We start from the raw sequence: 22519 nt of genomic DNA, 5'->3' as shown, positions 1-22519 counted from the left end.
GAGGTTTCACATTCTGGGACTTTCTGGTGGGCCAGTGGTTAAGAATCTGCCTTGTTGCACAGGGGACACAGGTTCGGGTCCTGGTTGGAGAACCAAGGTCCCACATGTGGCGGAACAACTAAGCTCACTTAACCACAGCTAGACCTGCAGATGAGCAAACACACGAGAAAATGCCTAATATCAACAAACATCAGGGGATGCAAATCAAAACCACAACGAGGTACCATGTCACACCTGTCAATCCCGCATAGTGCAGCTGAGACCCAACACAGCCAAATAATAAATAAATAACATATTTTAAAGAGAAGCAGAAACAAAGCTTTCAGAAGAAAGTGGTTTCACATTCTAAATAATATATTTTAAAGGAGCCCAACCATGTTCATGGATCGGAAGAATCAATATAGTGAAAATGAGTATACTACCCAAAGCAATTTACAAATTCAATGCATCCCTATCAAGCTACCAGCCACATTTTTCACAGAACTAGAACAAATAATTTCAAGATTTGTATGGAAATACAAAAAACCTCGAATAGCCAAAGCAATCTTGAGAAAGAAGAATGGAACGGGAGGAATCAACTTGCCTGACTTCAGGCTCTACTACAAAGCCACAGTCATCAAGACAGTATGGTACTGGCACAAAGACAGACATATAGATCAATGGAACAAAATAGAAAGCCCAGAGATAAATCCACACACATATGGACACCTTATCTTTGACAAAGGAGGCAAGAATATACAATGGAGTAAAGACAATCTCTTTAACAAGTGGTGCTGGGAAAACTGGTCAACCACTTGTAAAAGAATGAAACTAGATCACTTTCTAACACCGCACACAAAAATTAACTCAAAATGGATTAAAGATCTAAATGCAAGATCAGAAACTATAAAACTCCTAGAGGAGAACATAGGCAAAACACTCTCAGACATAAATCACAGCAGGATCCTCTATGATCCACCTCCCAGAATTCTGGAAATAAAAGCAAAAATAAACAAATGGGATCTAATTAAAATTAAAAGCTTCTGCACAACAAAGGAAACTATAAGCAAGGTGAAAAGACAGCCTTCTGAATGGGAAAAAATAATAGCAAATGAAGCAACTGACAAACAACTAATCTCAAAAATATACAAGCAACTTATGCAGCTCAATTCCAGAAAATAAACGACCCAATCAAAAAATGGGCCAAAGAGCTAAATAGACGTTTCTCCAAAGAAGACATACGGATGGCTAACAAACACATGAAAAGATGCTCAACATCACTCATTATTAGAGAAATGCAAATCAAAACCACAATGAGGTACCACTTCACACCAGTCAGAATGTCTGCGATCCAAAAATCTGCAAGCAATAAATGCTGGAGAGGGTGTAGAGAAAAGGGAACCCTCCTACACTGTTGGTGGGAATGCAAACTAGTACAGCCACTATGGAGAACAGTGTGGAGATTCCTTAAAAAATTGCAAATAGAACTACCTTATGACCCAGCAATCCCACTGCTGGGCATACACACCGAGGAAACCAGAATTGAAAGAGACACATGTAACCCCAATGTTCATCGCAGCACTGTTTATAATAGCCAGGACATGGAAACAACCTAGATGTCCATCAGCAGATGAATGGATAAGAAAGTTGTGGTACATATACACAATGGAGTATTACTCAGCTGTTAAAAAGACTTCATTTGAATCAGTTCTGATGAGATGGATGAAACTGGAGCCGATTATACAGAGTGAAGTAAGCCAGAAAGAAAAACACCAATTCAGTATACTAACACATATATATGGAATTTAGGAAGATGGCAATGACGACCCTGTATGCAAGACAGCAAAAAAGACACAGATGTGTATAACAGACTTTTGGACTCGGAGGGAGAGGGAGAGGGTGGGATGATTTGGGAGAATGGCATTATAACATGTATACTATCATGTAAGAATTAAATCGCCAGTCTATGTCTGACGCAGGATACAGCATGCTTGGGGGCTGGTGCATGGGGATGTCCCAGAGAGATGTTATGAGGAGGGAGGTGGGAGGGGGGTTCATGTTTGGGAATGCATGTAAGAATTAAAGATTTTAAAATTTAAAAAATAAAAAAATTTAAAAAATTTAAAAAATAACAGAAAGGAGCCCAGACCTTTTCCTCTAGCTTTATACATAGCACTCCATATTGCCTATAGTTTAACTTTTTGTTTTTTTTTAACAAGTTACAGTAAAAGTGAAAAACGGCCATGTCATGCTTTTTTTTTTTTTTTTGAAGGTTTACTGTTTGCCCTTCTTCGGTTGGAGATATTTCCAGAGACTGAGGTTCATGGCAGGCCTTGCACCTGCTGGGCACAAACCATGCCGGCAGAGAGACCCCTCTGTGAGCAGATGAAATAGGCCAGGGAAAGGGCCAGGCTGTCTGAACCATAGGATGTGCTTACACTAGTTCTGAAATGGAGGATTGGAGTTTTGGCTCCTTCAGTTTGCTTGAGTATAAGAAACACGTGAGAATATTAATTCATTCAACAAATATTCGCCAAGCCCTATAGGCCCCAGGTGGCGCTGGTGATTAAGAGCCTGTCTGCCAATACAGGAGATGTGGGAGGCTCAGGGTTTGATCCCTGGGTCTGGAAGATCCCTGGAGAAGGTAATGGCAACACTCCAGTATTCTTGCTGGGAAATGCCATGGACAGAGGAGCCTGGCGGGCTGCAGGCCTTGGGGTCGCAAACAGTCGGACAAGGCACACTTGGCGCGCGGCAGCCGGGCAGGCACTATGGGGCGTGTGGAAAACACATGATTAAAATAGACAGAGGCTACTTGTTTTTGTCTAAACATGCTTTCATGAAGCATATTTTCTTGTGGGGAGGGTGATACATATTTTTAGGAGGAAAGTGCTATTATTTGACTCTCAGGGAGTAAGAGGCCTAATTTTTAGCATTTTCCAAGCCTGGCTGATTTTAGGACACCAGAGTGATTGGGAGCTGTGTGTGTATCACCAGGAGTCTGGTGTATTGAAGGGTTCGCTTTTCTCCACGTCTTCTCCGAAAGACTTGTTAACTGTTGTTTCATGATACCCGTTTTGACAGGTGTGAGGTGATACCTCATTGTGGTTTTGATTTGCATCCCCTGATGTTTGCTGATGTTCCTTTTTTCAAGCATTGGTTACCTATAGGTCTTTGGAAAGCATGTCTACCCACATGCTCTGTGTATCTTGTTCATTTATTACTTACTTGACTGCATTGGGCCTTAGTTGCAGCACGCAGGATCTTTGTTGTGTCTCACAGACTCTGCAGTTGCAGCACGTTGGACTCAGTCGCTCTGTTGCATGTGGGATCTTAGTTCCCTGGTCAGGGATCAAACCCGCATGCCTTGCACGGCAAGGTGGATTCTTAACCGCTAAACCGCCAGCATGCGTGCATGCCAAGTCACGTCAGTCCTGTCCACCTCTTTTTGACCCTGTGGACTACAGTCTGCCAGGTTCCTCTGTCCGTGGGATTCTCCAGGCGGGAGTACTGGAGTGATTTGCCATGCCCGTCTCCAAGGGATCTTCCCCATCCATGGATCGAGCCCGCATCTCTGACGTCTTCTGCATTGGCAGACAGGTACTCTACCACTGACTCCACCTGGAAGGCCCATCTAAACCACCAGGGAAGCCCCCAGACTACTTTCTCTGCGTGACTGCGACTAGAGAGAATTTGTCCGTAGTAATAAATGAGAACAGGAATAAGAGATATGCTCTAGGAACTGACTTCCTACATGTAAGTATTAGTTACCATGATGATCGCTGTTTTAAAATGGTGCCTACTGTGGGCTTTTTGAATAAAAATGAAAGGCCTGCAGTGGTGTTAAAATAAAAGTCTCTGCAGATGAGCAGAGACTACACTCAGTTGTCATGGTAGCCAACAGCTCCCAAACAGACCCTCTCCCCTGCCCAGATGTTCAATGTCTATAATCGCCTAGATGGTGGCAGAGCCAGATGTGAATGTATACTACCATTTTTTTTTTTTTATCCTTGACAGTTTAGAAAATCTTTTTAAACCTCAGTGATGAATTTAGCTGGAAGTAAGCAAGTAAGAATTTGGTAGAACATCTGTGCTTCTGAAATTTGTAGTTTTTAAGTTGTGTATGAATTCTTAGCTGCCTTTTTAGTTGAATGCATTAATTCTATACATTTTGAAGAGAAATTCATAACCAACTAATAGCATATCTGGGAATTGAGGCTATGGAATTTAAAGCTGTTGATATGAATCTTTTATTTTCTCATGTTACAGTTTAGGTACCAATTCAGGCTAATGACTAGTAAATAACAGAACAGATATTAGTTTGCAGGTAGCTTCTAAGGTAGACTGTTTTAAGAGAAGACCTTTGTGTTGACTATAGCTTTACAGTAAGTGAGATTGTATATACATGTTTTATAAGTGTACTTGATTTTGCAAGATATTTTTTTATTTTATACAAGAAAGCTAATGTTAGCCAACATTTCCCTGCGAAAATGCCCCTGATAAAGGTAAAAAGGGTAACCTCGTCTCGTCACTGACTCTGTGACCCAATGAAAGAAGGTTAATGGAGGGTCACAATACATGTTTAAAGGACAGTTAGCTCTTCTTTTTTGTATATTGGAGTGTAATCACTTTACAATGGTGTGTTGGTTTCTGCTGTACAACAAAGTAAATCAGCTGTATGTACACACATGTCCCTTCCCTCTTGGGTCTCCCTGCCTGGGCATCCCACCCCTCTAGGTCATCCCAGAGCACTGAGCTGAGCTCCCTCTGCTACACAGCAGCTTCCCACCAGCTGTTTTACACATGGTGGTGTGTATATATGTCAATTTCAATCTCTCAGTTAACTCTTTTTTAGAAAAAAAAATTTTTCAATGTTAAACTGCATGAAGACTAGTGAGCGTAAAAGTCTAATACATAAAAGAAATAAAATATTTATTGCAGGTCTGTGTTTCTCCCTGGTGACTGGAGGGTGGAGGCGAATGAGGGCTGATTAAGATTTTTCGTGAGGAGTTTAGAGTCAGACGATCAAGGAGAAAGAAGAGCGTAGGAGAAACTGGTGAAGAAACACGTCACCAACACCTGCCTACCTGGTCTTACCCCAAGACCTTTGCCACCTCTGGGCCCTAGTTTCCCCTCTCTCTCAGGAGCCACATAAAACCCTGCCCACTCCACCCCATTCTGACCTCGGTTTGCCACTCTTCCCTCCCTGAGACGCCCTTTCTTCTCTGCAGCCAGCCCCAGAGAGGCAGAGTGGCTCAGAGTCACATGCGCTCTGTGCCTGCCCCCTTCCTGCCGGCCATCCACCTCGCTTCACCTCCCACAGGCTTCCCTGCATCTGCAGGGTCTCCTGAGATGACTGTCTGAAAGGAAGGTGCCTCTCAGGTGAGTCTTTCTCATTGCTGCTTCTTGATCTGTGCAGATTGCGGTCTGATGATGTCTTCAGGAAGAAGTTGTCTTTCCTGTTGCTGTTGTTTAGTTGCTAAGTCTTGTCTGATTCTCTTCTTTGCGACCCCATGGACTGTAGCCTGCCAGCCTCGTCTCTTTCTAAGAGATTTCCTAGACAAGAATACTGGAGTGGGCTTCCGTTTGCTTCTCCAGGGGGTCTTCCCGACCAGCATCTTCCTACATTGGCAGCTGGATTCTTTACCACTGAGTCACCTGAGAAGTCATGTCTTTTAAGGGCAATGCAGTTTAGTACAACTTTCCGCAGTAGCAGAAATGTCCTGTATCTGTACCATCCAGTCTGGTAGACAGTAGCCACTTGGAGCTGCTTAGATTTAAATTAATTAAAATGAAGTTAAGTGTTTATCCCCTTGGTCACACTGCCCACATTTGAGGTGCTCAGTTATCACATGCTGCTAATGCCTACAAATTGGATGGCACAGCTTTAGAGGAACCCCAGGTCTGGCTGAATGGGCCGGTTCAGCGCTCTCATTGTGCTCAGACACGGGCAGAGAAAAGTCTTCTGGAATTGTGGTCTTGAAGGAAAGCCACCGTGGATGGGAAGGTCCAGCACCTCTCTGTTAGCCAGGCTCCCTGCAGCAGACTCGCGCTCTCTTTGTGAAACATTTGTTTGTTTATTTGGCTGTTCTGGGTCCTCTTGCGGCATGCAGGATCTTCAGTCTTGGTTGCGGCATGTGGGATCTAGTTCCTTGACTAGGCCCTTGGGCCACCTGCGTTGGGAGCGCAGAGTCTTAGCCCCCAGACCACCGGGAGAGTCCCTTCTGCGGGCTCTCTTGAAGGGGCACTGGAGCAGGTCACCTCCACAGCCTCCACACACCCCAGCTCCCAGGAAATAGTGGTGTAGCCTCAAGGGAGGAATTTGGAGTCAGGCCTGGGTCTGTTGGAACGTTGGCTCCACCAATAGCTTTGGGGCCACAAAAAGTTATGTACATTCACTCGAGCTCTGTTTCTTCCCTTTTGTAAGATCAGGGTAATAACACCTGCTTGCCTGCCAGGGATGCGGGGAGAGTTCAGTGAGATGATGCATGAAAGGCCCCACAATGCCTGGCATATCCTCACCGCTTACTCTGTCTGCCAGCAGTTAGATTCTGCGGGTCCCCTGTCAGCCTGAGCCCCCTCTCCCTCCAGCTGAAACGAAATACTAATTAGCCTTTTGAACTGAAGTCTTAAACAAGAGAATAATGCAGGAATTGTTGTTACATTGCCCGTAATTTTCAAACATATTGTTTTATACAAATATAGCTCTCCTCATATGAAGATGCTGTTTTGAGGAATAGAGTGTGTGTACAGACTAATGTTTATGCACGCCATTACATAGTGATGGTGCCCATGGAAAGATGTCCTGGACCTCTGTTTGTAGCCCCATTCAGTTGCTGTTTTCATCCCAGCCATTCATACTTGGTCACGACCGAAATCGTCTCTTCCAGGGATCGTACTACATCCCCAGGGACCACTTCCCAGGTTGCCAAGGGCGGAGAAACATTTTAAGGGGCAGATTATCTGCACATCTTGGGAATCCCTTCTGCCTTCTTTCCTTGCAATTCTGCATCCTTCCACCCACCCAAGAGCAAATGGGGTTGTGTTGATGGGGCTCTGTAAGAGAAAACCTTGTAGAGAGCACCCTAGAACTTGGAGGTAGGAGGATGGGACCCTAGTCCAAAAACTTGGATGGATGCAACTGCCTGAACTTCTAGTTTCAGTGTGCCTCCAGACTCCATCGCTCATCTTCTGTGCAAAACCGATCATGTATTTTGACACTCGGAGAAGAGACGTAGTTCAAATAACTCATGTTTACTGAGCATCCTCACTGTGAACTGAGTTTTAAATAGTCCAGATCTTCCCCTGGAGAAAGGCTGATGAATTGTTTGGAAAGAGGTGCCTGTGTGTGCTGGGCTAGGGGTAGGGGGACAGTGATAGAATTATTCATACAAATCCAAATGATCCTCAAGGGTGAGGCTTCCCCCCAGACGCCCCCCTACCCTGCCAGACTCCTGCTAAGCAGGCAACTCTCTCTGTAGCTCCGCTCAGTTGACTTCACCTTCCAGATAAGCTTTAAAGGTTTTGAAGGGCTGCTTTTTCAATTTTAGGGACTCTAACCCCTCTCCTGAAATCTGGCTGTCTTGTGATTGCCTCAACTAAAAGAGTACATCTACTGAGAGGAAAGAGATGTTTCTGGTTTGTTTATTTATTTTCAGGGTTTCACTACAGGCAGGGTAACTGACGGAAGGAAGTTGGGGAAGTTGCAGCTCCTCCAGAGCCTTGGAGGGTCCGTCCTGTAGGGTTCTCCCATACTCTCTCTGCTCACCCCGTCCCCAAACAGTTCTATTTCTGATCCATCGGTTGGCAAGCCTGGCAGCTTGTTTCTTTATTTTGGATCTTTTCCCTGGAAGTATATGGGCCTGAAGATGCATTCTAGGCAAAACAGTGGGCTCCCTTTGTTGTCTGACGAACAGTTGATCCACCCAACCCTGCAGGATGTTAAGCAGATGGGAAAGTTACTCCAGGCAGCAATCTGGACCAGACCCTAGACTGCAGCTCTCCTCTAAAACCATTATTAGCAAAAATTCTAAACAGAGTGTATATACTAGCAGTGATGGGAATTCATTGGCATTTATTCTGTTACTATTGGAAACACTAACCAAATATTGTTACTGAATAATTATTATGAGAGGTACTAATATTTTTGAGAACATCGATGATACTGGAATATCAAGTGGAATTTTAAGAATTTCTGAAATTGTATAGTTTTGCAGCCAAGGAATACTTACTAGCGACATGCTAGAGGTTGATTTTTCAGAGGGCTCTAGTATTTAGCACTAACTGTATCAGATCCAAATTTGACTTTAGGAGAGTTTATGATGGCTTAGTGTTAAAGAATCTGCCTGTAGTACAGGAGACCCGGGTTTGTTCCCTGGGTTGGGAAGATCCCTGGAAAAGGGAATGGTTAAACCCACTCCATATTCTTGCCTGGAGAATTTCATGGACAGAGGAGTCTGGCAAGTATAGTCCTTGGGGTTGCAAAGAGTGGGACATGACTAACACTTTCACTTTACATGATAAACTAGCTGTTTGGGGACCTTTTATCTGCAGAGAAGGATATTAATCGGGCAAACATCAGCATACCTTAAAGTGGGTTAGTTGAATCATGTAGGCTGTCTTTAGCAAAAGTTTGATTCTTTTCTTCTTTCTTTCTTTTCTCCCTCCCTCTCTTTCTATATTTCATTAAGATTGTGTTTTTAGCATAAAAAAACACACAGAGTCGGACATGACTGAAGTGACTTAGCAGCAGCAGCAGCAGCGTTTGCATACTGTTGTAAAAATTTAAAAATCCAAGCAAACTAATTTTGAGGAAGTAACTTAAATCACATACTAATAGATATATTAATGTTCTATCACTTACAAGAGTAAATCAAGAGTAAATCAAATAGCCTTGCACTTACTGTTTCTTCCTAGGATTTTGTTTTTCATTCTGTGTGTGTTTTTATTAAAACAGCGATAGTATTTTTAATCACCTATGAATAAAACCAGATGAATGTTCCCACAAGTTATTTAGTCACCCATCTTTCCCTGTCTCAGACCCTCAAGATTTTAAATCACAGCAGTTGTACTAAGTTATCTTTATAAGGACTGAACATTTTAGGAAACACCGGTCAGCTGACATAGAGCCACAAAAGTCTGAAATCTGGAAGTCACTTGCATTTAAATAGATACCTAATTACAAGATGTTGTACTGGTACATTTTCCTGGATTCCTTTCACCTTCATCTCTAGTCCAAAAGGTGTTCAAATGATTTTTTCCCCTTGTAAGAGGAATGATTAAAAACTTGCCAGCCATATACTGTGAAAATACATACAGAGCATTGTGATAATTGGGAGTAATTAGTCTCGAAGAGACTCCAGGAAGCTTTTTGAAGTGGTCTGCAGGTGGCCCTGGTCACCTCCATTGAGGAGCTATGGGGCAGAGGGGTGGGGGGAGTTTGCTAACAAGAAAAGGTGACACCTGCAGATGTGGGGGTTACGGGGAGGACTTCAAAGCCAAAGCTGGTCTTTTGACTTGAAAGCTTCCTTGGAAAGTATTAGCTCAAACTTTTATTAGCCCAAACCTTGATTATCCTTTGGCAGGATTTGTGGGTGGAACCTGTAAGGTGTGCCTTTAAGTCAGAAACGACGCAGGTGGGGAGAGAATCAAAGACTTACTTGGCCAAGACCTCAGTCTTGCTCAGGTTTATTGTTTCCTTTCCTTGGTTCTTTCTTTAGAATTTTATTGAAATATTTTATACATACAGTGAAAAATACATAACATGTTAGTATAAGGAATAGTAAAACAGCAGCTGTGTGTGTCACACAGCTTAAGAGATAGACCTTAGGAACAAAGCAGATGGCTCCTGTCTCCTCTGTCTCCCAGAAAACCACTTTGCTTCAGTGGTCATGCTCTGTCTTAAGGTTTTATTACACATGTATGTATCTGTAGGGATTTCCCTGGTGACTCAGTGGCAAAGAATCCGCCTGCCAATGCAGGAGACACGGGTTTGATCCTTGATCCTGGAAGATGCCGTGAAGAAGGAAATGGCAACCCACTCCAGTAATCTTGCCTGGGAAATCCCATAAACAGAGAAGTCTGACGGGCCATAGTCCATGGGGTCGCAAAAAGCTGGGCATGACCTAGCAACTGAACAACAGCAGCAGTGTATTTGTAGACAATGTATTCTTTTATATGATTTTGAAGTTTCTGTAGAGTGAGACTGTTTTGCTTTTTTAAAAAAAAAAACTCAGCATGGTTTTCTGAGATTTATTGTGTTGATTAGTATAGCTATACTTCATTAATTTTCACTGCTGCGAAATATTCTATGACTCTTCCAGAAGTTTTTAATGATCTGTTGATGGACATGATTTGAGTTGCTTATAGTTAGATTTTTTTGCCCACTATTGCAAACCATGCTGTCAAGACCTTTGACCTTTCTCAGGTCCCTGTTTCATGGGTGCATGTGTTTCTTTGGGGAATGTATTTATCATTGAGGTGATTAGTCAACGGATGTGCATCTCCAGAGAAGATGCTAAATTACTTTCTGAAGTGCTTGGGCAGATTTAATATAATACCGGTTCTCAGTGTTCTGAGTTCCTGTGAACATTTGGAACTACAAGTTTTTTTTTTCTTAATTTTTCCAAATCTTGGGTGTTAAATGGTAAATTTCTCTGGATATTTGAGTTTCCATTCATAACTGTATTGGGCATTCATGCTTTCGTCTTCTCCTATATTCTGTATAACATCCTTTGTTGGTATCACTTTCACCACGTTTGTGGATTAGCTCTTCACTTTCTTTACAGTGTCTTTTGATAAAGACAACTTCAATTATAATACATTTCTTGTCATTTCTATTCTTTGTCTCATAGCCACTTTCCCATAGTTTCCATTTTCTTTGTCACTTTATGTGATAAGCTGGTTTATATGTCTTGGTCTGTCTTCTGGGTAACTGAGGTTTTTTTCTTAATTATTTGTTAACTTTCGGCTGTGCTGGGTCTTCACTGCTGCGTGGGCTTGTTCTCTAGTTGCACCCAGCCAGGGCTACTCTGCAGTTGCAGGGGGCGGGCTCCTCACTGCCGAGGCTTCTCTTGCTGTGGAGCGTGGGCTCTGGGCACGCAGGCGTCAGCAGTTTCAGCTTCCGGGCTCTTGAGCCCCGGCTCCAAAGTTATGGCGCTCACGCTTAGTTGCTCCACAGCGTGTGGGATCGTCCCGGCCCAGGGACTGAACCCGTGCCTCCTCCACTGGCAGGCGGCTTCTTTACCACTGAGCCAGCTGGGAAGACCCTCAGGTGTTTTCTAATATGTGTAACGTTCAGTTTCCGTTTCAAAAACTTTCTTTTTATTTTCTAGACATCTATTTTCTTGTCTAAGTCTGTTTTTTGATAGTCGTATATTTTTGTGTATTAAAATTTTTTTCTTATTTCGTCAGCTATTTGGAATGTGACTGTTTTATTCTGCTTTGTGTAATGCTAATATTTGGGGCATTGACGTTTTGAATCTGACTTTTTCCAGTCCTGTGGCCTTAAGACACGGCATAAGTGTTAGTTTGATTACTGACTATTTTTGCTGAAAAAAAGAAATAGAGATCTAGAGGCAAAATGTGACATTTTTGATTTGCTGGTGCATGAATGAGCTAAGACTGTGATCCATACCTTTCCTCTCCATATCCGCTCACTTATACATCTTGTTTCAATGATATAATATTAAATCTATGTTTATTGTCTGTCAATATTCATGCTTCAATTTTATCAGGTCAGTGTGAGAAAGTGTAATGAACTTAACTTACTTAAATTAACAGAAATTTACTTAATCTAGATTGAGATTTTTTTCTCCCAGAATTGAATTAGGAATACCATTTTTTGTTTATCTTCTTTCATTTCAGTTCAGAAACATAATTTGGGTCTTTGTTTCCATTGCTTTATCAGAAAAGAAAATTTTTAAAAAGTTCTCTGCTCTCAACACTGTCTTTCTCATTGTAGATTTAAACAAACAAACAAAAATACACAGAGATGAATGAAATCAGAGGATAACTCCTAAGACAGTCTTCACATGGTCTGTCTAAATCATTATTCTGGTGTTTTAGGGCTTCTGAAATGAACTTCAGTTCAGTTCAGTCGCTCAGTCGTGTCTGACTCTTTGCGACCCCATGAACGCAGCACGCCAGGCCTCCCTGTCCATCACCAACTCCCTGAGTTCACTCAGACTCACGTCCATCGAGTCAGTGATGCCATCCAGCCATCTCATCCTCTGTCGTCCCCTTCTCCTCCTGCCCCCAATCCCTCCCAGCATCAGAGTCTTTTCCAATGAGTCAACTCTTAGCATGAGGTGGCCAAAGTACTGGAGTTTCAGCTTCAGCATCATTCCTTCCAAAGAAATCCCAGGGCTGATCTCCTTCAGAATGGACTGGTTGGATCTCCTTGCAGTCTAAGGGACTCTCAAGAGTCTTCTCCAACACCACAGTTCAAAAGCATCAGTTCTTCGGTGCTCAGCCTTCTCCACAGTCCAACTCTCACATCCGTACATGACTACCTGAAAAACCACAGCCTTGACTAAACGGACCTTTGTTGGCAAAGTAATGTCTCTGCTTTTGAATATTCTGTCTAGATTGGTCATGACTTTTCTTCCAAGGAGTAAGCGTCTTTTAATTTCATGGCTGCAGTCACCATCTGCAGTGATTTTGGAGCCCCCAAAAATAAAGTCTCACACTGATTCCACTGTTTCCCCATCTATTTCCCATAAAGTGATGGGACCAGATGCCATGATCTTCGTTTTCTGAATGTTGAGCTTTAAGCCAACTTTTTCACTCTCCACTTTCACTTTCATCAAGAGGCTTTTAGTTCCTCTTCACTTTCTGCCGTAAGGGTGGTATCATCTGCATATCTGAGGTGATTGATATTTCTCCCAGCAATCTTGATCCCAGCTTGTGCTTCTTCCAGCCCAGCATTCCTCATGATGTCCTCTGCATAGAAGTTAAATAAGCAGGGTGACAATATACAGCCTTGACGTACTCCTTTTCCTATTTGGAACCAGTCTGTTGTTCCATGTCCAGTTCTAACTGTTGCTTCCTGACCTGCATACAGATTTCTCAAGAGGCAGGTCAGGTGTTCTGGTATTCCCATCTCTTTCAGAATCTTTCCCAGTTTATTGTGATCCACACAGTTGAAGGCTTTGGCATAGTCAATACAGTAGAAGTCGATGTTTTTCTGGAACTCTCTTGCTTTTTTGATGATCCAGCGGATGTTGGCAATTTGATCTCTGGTTCCTCTGCCTTTTCTAAAACCAGCTTGAACATCTGGAAGTTCACGGTTCACGTATTGCTGAAGCCTAGCTTGGAGAATTTTGAGCATTACTTTACTAGTGTGTGAGATGAGTGCAATTGGGCAGTAGTTTGAGCATTCTTTGGCATTGCCTTCTTTGGGATTGGAATGAAAACTGACCTTTTCCAGTCCTGTGGCCACTGCTGAGTTTTCCAAATTTGCTGGCATATTGAGTGCAGCACTTTCACAGCATCATCTTTCAGGATTTGAAATAGCTTAACTGGAATGCCATCACCTCCACTAGCTTTGTTCGTAGTGATGCTTTCTAAGGCCCACTTGACTTCACATTCCAGGATGTCTGGCTCTAGGTGAGTGATCACACCATCATGATTATCTTGGTCGTGAAGATCTTTTTTTGTACAGTTCTTCTGTGTATTCTTGCCACCTCGTCTTAATATCTTCTGCTTCTGTTATGTCCATACCATTTCTGTCCTTTATCGAGCCCATCTTTGCATGAAATGTTCCCTTGGTATCTCTAATTTTCTTGAAGAGATCTCTAGTCTTTTCCATTCTGTTGTTTTCCTCTATTTCTTTGCATTGATTGCTGAGGTGGGCTTTCTTATCTCTTCTTGCTATTCTTTAGAACTCTGCATTCAGATGCTTATATCTTTCCTTTTCTCCTTTGCTTTCATTTCTCTTCTTTTCACAGCTATTTGTAAGGCCTCCCCAGACAGCCATTTTGGTTTTTTGCTTTTATTTTCCAGGGGATGGTCTTGATCCCTGTCTCCTGTACAATGTCACGAACCTCCGTCCATAGTTCATCAGGTACTCTATCAGATCTCGTCCCTTAAATCTATTTCTCACTTCCATTGTATAATCATAAGGGATTTGATTTAGGTCATACCTGAATGGTCTAGTGGTTTTCCCTACTTTCTTCAATTTAAGTCTGAATTTGGCAATAAGGAGTTCATGATCTGAGCCACAGTCAGCTCCTGGTCTTGTTTTTGTTGACTGTATAGAGCTTCTCCATCTTTGGCTGCAAAGAATATAATCCATCTGATTTCGGTGTTGACCATCTGGTGATATCCATGGGTAGAGTCTTTTCTTGTGTTGTTGGAAGAGGGTGTTTGCTATGACCAGTGCATTTTCTTGACAAAACTCTATTAGCCTTTGCCCTGCTTCATTCCATATTCCAAGGCCAAATTTTCCTGTTACTCCAGGTGTTTCTTGACTTCCTACTTTTGCATTCCAGTCTCCTATAGTGAAAAGGACATTTTTTTGGATGTTAGTTCTAAAGGATCTTGTAGGTCTTCATAGAATCATTCAACTTCAGCTTCTTCAGCATTGCCGGTTGGGGCATAGACTTGGATAACTGTGATATTGAATGGTTTGCCTTGGAAATGAACAGAGATCATTCTGTCGTTTTTGAGATTGCATCCAAGTACTGCATTTTGGACTCTCTTGTTGACCATGATGGCTACTCTGTTTCTTCTAAGGGATTCCTGCCCACAGTAGTAGATATAATGGTCATCTGATTTAAAAATTCACCCATTCTAGTCCATTTTAGTTTGCTGATTCCTAGAGTGTCGACGTTCACTCTTGCCATCTCCTCTTTGACCACTTCCAATTTGCCTTGATTTCTGGACCTGACATTCCAGGTTTAACTTACTTAAATTAACAGAAATTTACTTAATCTAGATTGAAATTTGTATCAACTGGTAGTTAAAAACTAAGTGCGTTTATTTTTTTACTTGGAGTTGAATTGTTACCCACACAAATATATAACATTTATTTAAAAGTGAAGAGAACTGCTGGAGAACTTTGTGAGGCTCCGATTTGAACCTAATGGTTGCAATCATCGAGGGGAACATTAAATCAAGGTGAACTATACTGTCAGGGCATCAGACAGTTCTTAGCAAATGTGTGGGTTTTTCTTTTTTTTCATTCTAGAAAAACAAAATACTGGTAAATTATCCTAGCCATCATGTGGAGTGGGATTGACACATAAGTCTTCTGCAGATAGAAAGTCATTCTCACCCTGTCACTCAGGGATATGAGTCAGCAATATAGGACTGTTAGCAAAAAGGCAGACATACACTATATGGGTTGAGTTAACCAGAACATAATCTGCAAGAATCATGAAATACTTCACTCACTGTGTTAAACATTGATAAAGCCCATATTAGAGTTTCACTTTCATTTCTGTATTTTACACACAATATTAGGAAATTGGATATGGGCCAGAGAAAGGAATGGAGATTATTCGAAAGTACAAAAAAATTTTATCTAAGCTGCAAACAGAAAGAAAGTGGAATTCTTTATGGCCAAGAAGGGAAAGAGAGTAGGTTGTGTAAGAAGAGCTCTGAATGAGGCTCGTCTGCAGCAGAACTCAGACTGATAGGTGTCTCTTGTCCTAAATCTGGCTCTTAAGGTGGAGTTCTTCACACTAGAAGAAGAGGTCCTGATGGCCGGGTGGGTTGTTGTTGGATCACTTCTCAAATCTAGCACCTGCTGTTTGAGAATACAGGGGTATGAGGGCATGGTGTCTTACAGAGTTAATTCTCAAGGTAATTCCAAAGCCAAATATGAGCCAAACTAAGAGAAAGGTAGGGCAGGCAGTCACGAGAAGGAAAGGCTTGTCCCGCCTCCTTGTTCAGCGCGAGGGCTGGGCTAGCACTGAGAAAGAGATGGATCGAGGTTCCAGCCTTCACGGAGGTCACAGTCAAGAGCTTGCCAACACATAGCCAGTTCGGAATTGAACTCTGTGTAGAAAGTGGCCACAGACAAGTAGTGGAGGGACAGAATAGAGCGGAAGTACCAAATACGATGGGAATGCTGTGTGGAGCACCGAGTTTATAGACAGAGGGCAGAGATTAAAATTGGATAGTTAGATAGGTGTCAATCTATGAAAATGCTATTTCAGGTAAAAGACACATATTGTCAGTCTGTTGTCAGTAGTGAGGCATTTGGTTTACAACTTGATCAGATTTGTGCTTAGTGGAGATCCCCTGGGGAAAGTTTGAAGACTGACCTTGCCCAGGTTGGGGTTGGAGGAGGGAGTGTCCTAAGGAGGTTCAGGGAGACCAGTAAACATTCTGGGATGTAGATCTGTCTCTGAGAGTAGCCATGGAGATAAGAACAGATGTTGGAAGGGAACATGACGAATAGATGAGGCACAGTCAGTAGTTCCAGGCAAGGCATGTGGGAGAGTGATAATCTAGAGTGATTAATGAATCTGAGGATGCTGCAGGGTGGTGCCATGGACTCAGAATTTCAGTGGCTGCTGTAATAAATCACCAAAAAATTAGTGGTTTGCAACAGGGTAAAACTGTTATAATTCTGGAAGTCAGAAGTCTGAATGGGTTTCACTGGGCTAACATCAAGATGTCAGCGCGGCTGTACTCTCCTCAGACACTCTAAGGAAGGACCCTTCCGTGCTTCTTCCAGGTTTAGAAGCTGTTTCCATTTGTTTCATGGCTGCCATTTTACATTTTTGGCTTTTGTTGTGCCATGTGGCGTGTGGGGTCTTTGTTCCCTGACCAGGGATCGAACCCATGGCCCTTGCGTTGGAAGCGCAGAATGTTAACCACCAGGATGACCTGGGCAGTCAGGTCATTCCCACATTCAATTACTGTAACGCTGATTCTGCTGCCTCATCCTCCTTGGCACTTTTGTGACTGTATTGAGCCCAGCCAGATAACCGCAATGTGCGTAACCAAATCACCTCTGTGAAATCCCTTTTGGCATGTGAAGTAACAGATTCAGAGATTCTGGGAATAAGGACATGGACATCTTTGGGGGACCATCATTTAGACTCTCTTGGTTGGGTTGGACAAGGTGAATTTAGTTTATCCACGTGCAGCTGGCAACAAATTGGGAACTGTTGGGTACATGATTCTTATCTGAGAAAGACATGTAAAAATGTTTTCTTTGTTGGAGGATATGAAGTAAGCCAGAAAAAGAAAGACAGATACTGTATATTAACGCGTGCATATGGAATCTAGAAAGATGGTACTGATGAACCTATTTAGAGGGGAGCAGTGGAGTCACAGACATAGATAACAGACTTGTGTACACGGTGGGGGAAGGAGAAGGTGGGAATTGAGAGGCTGGCATACAAATACAAACATTGCCGTATGTAAAGTAGATAGCCAGTGGGAATTTGCTGTGTGAGATAGAGATTTTGTTCACGACTATTGCTGCTGCTGCTAAGGCGCTTCAGTCGTGTTCGACTCCGTACGACCCCATAGACGGCAGCCCACCAGGCTCCTCCGTCCCTGGGATTCTCCAGGCAAGAACACTGGAGTGGGTTGCCATTTCCTTCTCCGATTTAATCACTAAGTCACGTCTAACTCTGCGACCCCATGAACAGCAGCCCACCAGGCCCCTCTGTCCTTGGGATTTCCCAGGCAAGAGTACTGCAGGGGGTTGCCATTTCCTTCTCCTTGTTCATGACATAAGACTTCAATTTTAGTTTGGGGTTGAGACCGTGAATAGTAGTGAGCTTGGAAATGGCAGAATGTGTGGTATGACATGAAATGAGGGCTGAATACAGAGGCTGGGGACCCCTGAAATATAAGGACAGGTGGGAAAAGATGAGGGAGCTTGAGAGAAGTAGGAGGAATACCAAGACTGGGCATCTCGAATATCTCAGAAGGACACATTGTATGGAAGGGATGGATCAACAGGAGGAGCAGGCCAAAAAAAGAAGTCATCACTACATTTCCCTACTAGGAAAGGGCCATGTATGTCAACTTCTGCATTTGATACGGTCTTAAACTGTAACTCCTATATCCAGAATGAGCCAGAACGTTTCATTGCTTTTGAAATGGCACCTGGAAGCAATATAATAGGTTTCGGTTGAAAGTCCAGTTCTCAAAAAGTGTATCAGCAATTGTTGGAATATGGCCTTTTGGTCCTTTCCTGACCTAGTGTTGATGTCTCATATTATCCCACGTAATCTCCACTCTGTTTAATATTCTGCTGTCGGCAAACCTTCCAGTGTCATTCTGGTAGGACTGCTGACCCCACCATGCATAACAAATTACACACACATTTTGAAACTTGACATTATGACTGTCTCACAAGCTTACACGTTTCCAGTGAAATTTGAGAGCACAGGTTAATATCTGGAGCTGTGTGAAAATGTGAAGAGGATGACTATGCCTAGCAAGTGTGCTAAGGTGGGCGTGAGAAGTACCTGCTTCCATATGGACACGCTAATGAAACCAACAGTTCCATCCTGACTTCTACACTCATTCCCCCACTCTCCCTCCCGTGCCTTAAGTCGATGCTTCTAGCCGCGTTTCGGCCTTTGCAGTAGTCGTTGCTGTCAGCTTACTGGCTGGTGGAAGGTATTGTAATTAGGGTTGCCTGGTCAGGAGCTCGAGCCCGTTTCATGCCGCCCTGATTGCGGGTGTGGGCTGAGAGTGGGGCTTGCATGGCTACTGCACAATGCTAACTTTTCCTTCTGTGCACGTGCAGTAACATTTTAAGGACAGCATTGCTCACAAGTCTGCAGCTCGCCTTTTGCCTTTAGATTCTTGATTTCTGTGTGTCTGTGCTCCAGAGCATGCAAGTATGGAAGGGTTGGTACTCGGGGAGATTGGCAGACAGCGGCATCTAAGACATGGTGTGTCCTGTAGACATGGCATGGCGTGTCCGTCTCTGTCACTCAGTCATGTCTGACTCTTTGCGACCCCATGGTCTGTAGCCCACCAGGCTCCTCCGTCCATGGGATTTTCCAGGCAACAATACTGGAACCCGTTGCCATTTCTTCTTCCAGGAGCTCTACCCCACACAGGGACTGAATCTGTGTCTCTTGTGTCTCCTGCATTGGTAGGTGGATTCTTTACCACTACGCCACCTGGAAAGCTCAAGACAGGGCCCTTACCCTCAAAAAGTTTCCAGTCTGATAGGAGAAGTCATGTCTTACAGGTACTGATACCTATTATACAGGTTTAAATACATGTGCCGTGAGAGAAGGACGGAAGAAGGAAGGGACAGAAAGACAAATGGAGCTTTTCAGTGGTTAGCATAAGAAGAGAGGTTTCTGGTTGTGGGGAGAATCAAGGAAGCTTTTCTAATGGGTTAACATTTAGATGCAAGTTTTTTGAAATTTATTTTGTTTTTTTGGCTGCACCAGCCCCCTGCATTGGGAGTGGAGAGTCTTAGCCACTGGACCACCAGGAAAGTCCCTTAAATTGCAGTTTTGATGAGTGAATAGAATATTTAAAAACGGGAAGAAGTTGGGACCCATGACATTTCAAACAGAGATACAAAATTAGGAGAGGTCAAGAGATAGGAAATCACATGAAGTACATGGAAGGCTGAATGACATAGGATGACTGTCACTGGAGTGATGGGGTTAACATGGAGAGGGAAATCATCATTCATGAACTGAGTGCCCTCAGTTCAGTTGCTCAGTCATACCTGACTCTTTGCGACCCCATTGCATCCCCACTGCAGGACGGGAAGTCAGGCTTCCCTGTCCATCACCAGCTCCTGGAGCTTGCTCAAACTCATGTCCATCGAGTTGGTGATGCCATCCAACCATCTCATCCTCTGTTGTCTCCTCCTCCTGCTGCCTTCAATCTTTCCCAGCATCAGGGTCTTTCCCAAGGAGTCAGTTCTTTGCACCAGGTGGCCGAAGTGTTGTTTCAGCTTCAGTGTTAATCCTTCCAATGAATGTTCAGGACTAAATTCCTTTAGGATTGACTGGTTGGATCTCCTTGCAATCCAAGGGACTCTCAAGAGTCTTCTCCAACACCACAGTTCAAAAGCATCAATTCTTTGGCACTCAGCTTTCTTTATAGTCCAACTCTCATGTCCATACATGACCACTGGAAAAACCATAGCTTTGACTAAATGGACCTTTGTCGGCAAAGCAATGTCTCTGCTTTTTAATATACTGTCTAGGTTGGTCATAGCTTTTCTTCCAGGGAGCAAGTGTCTTAATTTTGTGGCTGCAGTCACCATCTGCAAGGATTTTGGAGCCCAAGAAAATAAAGTCTGTCACTGTTTCCATTGTTTCTCCATCTGTTTGCCATGAAATGATGGGACCAGATGCCATGATCTTAGTTTTTTGAATGTTGAGTTTTAAGCCAACTTTTTCACTTTCCTTTCACTTTGATCAAGAAGCTCTTAGTTTTTCTTTGCTTTCTGCCATAAGGGTGGTGTCATCTGCATATCTGAGTTTTTTTATATTTCTCCTGGTAGTCTTGATTCCAGTTTGTGCTTCATCCAGCCTGGCATCTTGCTTGATGTACTCTGCATATAAGTTAAATAAGCAGGGTGACAACATACAGCCTTGACATACTCCTTTTCCAGTTTGGAACTAGTCTGTTGTTCCATGTCTGGTTCTAACTGTTGCTTCTTGAGCTGCATACTGATTTCTCAGGAGGCAGGTCAGGCGGTCTGGTATTACCATCTCTCGAAGAATTTTCCACAGTTTGTTGTGATCCACACAGTCAAACGCTTTGAGGAATTTGATGTTGACAGATTTATTCCTAAATTTTTTTATTCTTTACATTCCTGAAATGAATTCCATCTGGCCATGCATATTGTTTTATTCACTACTGGGTTCTATTTGTCAGTGTTTGGTTTCAGATTTCCACACAGCTATCCCTAAGTGAGTTTGCACTGTAATTTTCTCTTTGGTGTAGGCTGCCAGATTTTGGTATCGACGTTACTATTGCTTTGTACAAAGAACTTGGGAATCACCTTTGTCTTTTTTCTCTTGTGCTCTAAAAGAGTCTAAATGATATTCAAATTATGTATTATTTTAAAGTTCTGGCAAATTATACTGTGAAATTGTTTAGGCCTTGTGTGTGTGTGTGTGTGTGTGTGTGTGTGTGTGTGTGTGTGTGTGTGTGTGTGTCCAGTTTGGGGAATAACCATTTATTTCCTTTATTTGCATGATAATTGGTCTAAATCTTTTTTTCCTGGAGCCAGTTTGTCATACCATATGTTCTATAAAATTACCTCTTTCATCCAAGTTTGGAAATTTATTTGTGTAGAGTTCAGCAAAGAAATCTGTTTGTTTTTTTAATCTTCTGTATCAATGTAGTATACCTCTTACTGTTTCTTATTTGGATTGTGTCAGCCTCCTTATCCCCCTTGACTTGGTTAGCTAACGGTTTAAGTCTGCCCTTTTGATTTATCTATCAATCCTCTACTCTTTCTTTTTTCTTCTGATTAACTTACACTTATATCTACATTCCCTTGTCTGTTTCCTATAGTTTTTATTTCCTTTAACACCCTAACTTGAGTGCTTATTTTATTTTTGATTCCTTTCTGTTTATTAAATAAGCTGTTTAAGAATTTTTCTTTGGGCACTGCTTTAACTATGCCGTGGAGTTTTTTTCCATGTAGTTGTTTTCTAGATATTACATTTTTGGACCCCCAAATTATGAAAGGTTTAAAATTTTCAGTTGATACAGTTTACTTTTTTTCTAATTTTGTTAGTAATTGACAGATTTATTACATCATAAGAAAAGAATATTTTCTATACTATTTAGTGAAATGTATTGATGTTTTATTTTTGGTGTCATACATTGTCAAATTTTGTGCCCATTTGACGGATGCTGGAAAAGATTATTTTCTCTTGTTTTTAGAATGTGGATATGATCTGTACTAATTAGATCTGCTATTTAAATTATGGCTTTCAGATATTCTAAATCATTACTGTTTTTTGTGTACTTGTTTCATCGTGAATGGGAAGAGAGAAGTAGTTTTGTGCTCCTAACTTGTTTCTATGCCTCTTACCTTGTTGACATATTAGGTGGAGACAGCTCTTGTTTGTGAATGTCTCTCCTGAGTGTTGCAGGTTGTTTCCCTTGCCTAGCTTCCATGCAGTTTAGGCCAGTAAGCTTCACTGATTTATTTCGAATCACTTGTAGTTGGAAACGGTTTTTAAACTTTTTTTCCCCTTCTTATTTATTTGATAGTTTAACGTCTTATGAGAAAATTTAAGGTTTTTAAAGAAGTTATTTAAAATTCTATATGAAGAAATTTTTTTCTTTCCCTCTCTTGAGGATCTAATGAAATCAATTAAATAGTGATGGCAGAAGGAGCCAGTTGGAATCGGAGATAGCTAAAATTGCTTGAGTCAGACCCTTCCCCTTCAATATTTTGCCCTTGTTAGGGTGCAAGAGACTACCAGAAAGGTCTCCTACAATAACCTAACTCTTCCAACAGCCTTAAAATAAGTCCATGTATCATATTTCAACAGAGTCCTAACTTTTATTACCATCTGCTGCAATTTAATCTCCCCAAGGGCAAGCTGTATATAATTGATGA

At 42.3% G+C, this 22519-nt stretch overlaps 1 protein-coding gene across 6 annotated transcripts in view; it reads left to right on the top strand.

The window, feature by feature from the left end:
* The window catches only part of ENOX1 (ecto-NOX disulfide-thiol exchanger 1), a 658121-nt gene that overhangs the window by 197795 nt on the left and 437807 nt on the right, over positions 1-22519 (top strand). For 2 of the 6 annotated variants that reach the window (XM_042254659.2, XM_060394297.1), the window contains one exon: positions 5211-5361. The exons of the other annotated variants lie outside the window; for them this stretch is intronic. The gene's annotated coding sequence lies outside the window, so the exon portion shown is untranslated. The remainder of the gene's footprint in view (positions 1-5210; positions 5362-22519) is intronic. 6 annotated transcript variants of the gene reach the window in all.

Source organism: Ovis aries, chromosome 10, assembly GCF_016772045.2.
Source record: "Ovis aries strain OAR_USU_Benz2616 breed Rambouillet chromosome 10, ARS-UI_Ramb_v3.0, whole genome shotgun sequence".
NCBI lineage: Eukaryota > Metazoa > Chordata > Mammalia > Artiodactyla > Bovidae > Ovis > Ovis aries.
This window is presented reverse-complemented; position numbering and strand designations above follow the sequence as displayed.